Raw genomic sequence first — 3648 nt, 5'->3', positions numbered from 1 at the left:
GTTACTTTTTAGACTGAAAAATAGCAAACAAAATCAACCTTGTCTCTCTGTGGTTCGACCCTTACTATCACTAGCTATAGTTTTAGTTTGGAAATATAAATTTAATTTTGGTACTAAACGACGGTATCATATGGCAGGAAGTGCAGGAGTCCGGTATGTTGGGACGATAGTGCTGAGGCTGTGATTTTAGGACCGCAGATGGTGCAGGATATGATTGAGCAAGTTCGTCTGATTCGTCAAAACATGAAAGCATCTTAAGATCGCCAAAAGAGTTATGCAAATTTTCACCGCAGGAACATCGATTTCGCAGTAGGTGACAAGGTCCTTTTGAAAGTGTCACCTATGCGAGGGATTGATACCGTCGTTTTAGTACCAAAATTAAATACCTAAAACAACTAACACAAGCTAGCCGAAGTAGGGTCGATCTCCACAGGGAGGCGGTCACTATCTACTTGTTATTCTGGTATGTCTAATGTCACTAAACTGGGGGTTTTGTTGTTTTGTTATCTAAACTGACTAACTAAAGCAGAGAAAAGGATAAAAGGGATTAACCATAAAGAGAGAGAACTAGGATTGTCGGGTCACCAATGAATGTCAGATAATTGCAGCTAAAGTCACAGATCGGTCACTTGTATCAGTCTAAGGGGCAACGAATATCTCTTTCCGGTCTCAATTCACCCTAAAACACTATTCGCTTAGCTTCCGCCCTCACTAAAGCATCCTAATGTTCACTGCAAGTCTTACCCATTCCAATCTTCCGATCTAGGTCAAGGTGTACCAAGATTAACTATCTAATTACGTCGACTCAAGTAGACAAGAACAATTAATTGCAGTGATTAACAACAAACACATGATTTAAGCAATAGATCTGTAAACCTAATTAGCAACTACCATCAACTCATTGAATCCCCTAAATCCTAGCAGGAGAATTAGCCAAACATTATATCTAATAAAGCAATGATAAAGGATGTAATAGTAGACATGATAAAAAGATATAAGCAAAAGAAAATTAGATTAAATAGATAGAGAGTAAAGAAATTACAGAAGTTTAGAATCCGGCAATAGAAGAGAAAAAGCACCGTTCAACAGAGAAAAAGGGAAATGGGAGAAAAGAAGACAGAGAGATCTAATAAGATAAATAGTTCTCAGGGAATAAAATCTCGAATCAGATAGAAATCCACTCGATCGAGGACTTTAGAACCCCTCGATCGAGTAACTCCTAGCAAAAACCTCTCGATCGAGGACTTTAGTTACTCGATCGAATACTATCAAAAAGAGGCAATTCGATCGAAGACTTAAACTACTCGATCGAACACTATAGTATTCGATCGAGTGGTTTCCAGCGTATAATTCCTACTTCGCGCACTGAACTTCAACGGCCGCCATATCTTCGTTACTTGGGCAAATAGAGTGTTTCCAGTGGCGTTGGAAAGCTAAGAGGACAAGCTTTAATTTCCAATTAGAATCACTTGAAAATCGGTTGTAAAACGCGAGATATAGCTCTTCAAAATAGACACTAGTAACTTGAAGCTCTTCCTTTGTCCGCTAAGCTTCCTTACTTTATGCGCATCTCAAAATTGTAGTCTCCAAGCTCCGACTCAACTCATCTCCTAAATACGTAAATAGGGATGTGTTTAGGCTTGATTATGCTCCTCTCCGGTTTATACCTATAAATAATACAAGATAAACCAAAGTAGACAATTTAGGGGGCATTTGTAGTTAAACACTACTAAATATGCATAGAGATGCGTGCAAATATGATACAAAAAGCCTATATAAAATGCGCGCATCAGGGGTGATGAGGTTTGGCAAGAAAGGGATGTTGAGTCAGTAGTTTATCGGCCCGTATGAGATCTTGGGTCCTGTAGGTGAATTAGCCTACCGGCTAGCTTTACCACCATCGTTGGATCGAGTCCACAACATGTTTCATGTTTCGCAACTTTGGAAGTATGTGAGTGACCCATCACATGTGCTTGAGGTTGAGAACATAGAGCTTGATGAGTCTCTAACTTATGCGGAGGTTCCTAAGGAGATCTTGGACCGAAAAGTGCGCAAGACAAGGAACGGTGAGACCATCTTACATACTAAAGGTACTTTGGTCTAATCACAATATGGAAGATGCCACATAAGAACCAGAGAAATCGATGAGAGAGCATTTCCCTCACCTTTTTGATCAGGTATGTTTGATTATGGGGACGTAACTGTTGTCTTATAAGAGGGTAGGAGATGGTCACATGCTTGTTTTTAGGTTAGTTTGAGTTAGCATAGCTATGTTTTTGTCATCTTTTGAGTTGAGTTGGGTGTCTTGTCTTCTATAGTGGTAATTATTGTTGCTGTTTTATTGATGTTGTTGAGTAGTTGGCGTTGTGGTGGTTGGTTTTGTTTGAGTATAGTGTGAACTTCGGGGACGAAGTTCTTTTTAAGGGGGGAAGACTGTAATACTCGGCCGAGTAGTGCATCATGTATTTCTGTTCAGGCTACTGTCCAGGAATACTCGGCCGAGTATGGGAATACTCGATCGAGAAGGGGATACTCGGCCGAGTATACTCTATACTCGACCGAGTATCCGGTCTGACGATGATTATTTCCGCGGTTTGATTTAGAGAGGGTTAGAGTTATAAAACGGGATTTACAGTTTCATAATTAATTTTTACCAAACCCTAAACCTTCAACGTAACTCTAATCATCTCAAATCTCTCTCAAGTTTGTGGTTTGCTCGTGAGTCTTGTTCATCCTTCTCTTGCGTTGATTGTGTAGGTAAGCCTCTAGTTCTATGAGTTTGGTCAATTTATCTTTTAGGGTTTGCCCTAGTTTTGTGATTTGGGGGAAAGGGAATTTTGGCATGATTTTAATTCGAATTGTATAGTTATTGTTAGGTGGAGATTTCATAGAGGAGCCATTCTAGCTTTCTTGATTGTCTCGTATCAGATTTGTGCTAAGGTAGAGTTTCCCTACTCATTTTATTGTTTAATTGATTTAAGATGTGTGTTGTGATTTAATTGATACGATTGATATTGTTGATTGATTGTTGTTGGTGGATTTGAGCGTTGAAGTTGAGATGGTTGGTGATGTTTGCGAGGTGCGTCCTCGACTGAGTGGAGTCACTTGTGGGAGTGGCTTCACTCCCTTGATTCGCCCTCTGTGGAACCTGCCATAGGAGGGGAAGTGCACATTAATGAACATGAGTTATCGCTCGTGTGATGAGCGGCGTTTAGGTGGGCAAGGCTGTGGCCCCTCACTGGCAGGTCTAAACATTTTAGTATGTAGTCAGTTATGAGTTGTGATTGGGAATTGGGAATTGGAGGTTGATGGTGGAACAACTGTTTAACTTTGTTGCACTTTGTCTTATTTAATTATGCAGTGAACTGACCCCGTTGTTGTTTTGTGAAATCTGTGGTGATCCATTCGGGGATGGTGAGCAGATTGTGGCAGGTGATGATGGTCCTTAGCTATGGGGACGAGATGGGGTGTCATCACTTCAAGTCTAGCATCCGCTGTTACGAGATTAGCTGTTTTAAATTCAGTTGTTTTGAGTACTAGTAAACATTTGTTTTGTTTTGGCTTTGGAACTTTGTCAACTTAAACTTATACACTTTAATAAATGTTGTGGAATGGTTTCTTTTGATATGTTAACCTGAGGGAACTGAG

The sequence above is a fragment of the Silene latifolia genome, chromosome Y (assembly GCF_048544455.1).
Source record: "Silene latifolia isolate original U9 population chromosome Y, ASM4854445v1, whole genome shotgun sequence".
NCBI classification, from domain to species: Eukaryota; Viridiplantae; Streptophyta; class Magnoliopsida; order Caryophyllales; family Caryophyllaceae; genus Silene; species Silene latifolia.
Note: the sequence above shows the minus strand (reverse complement) of the source record.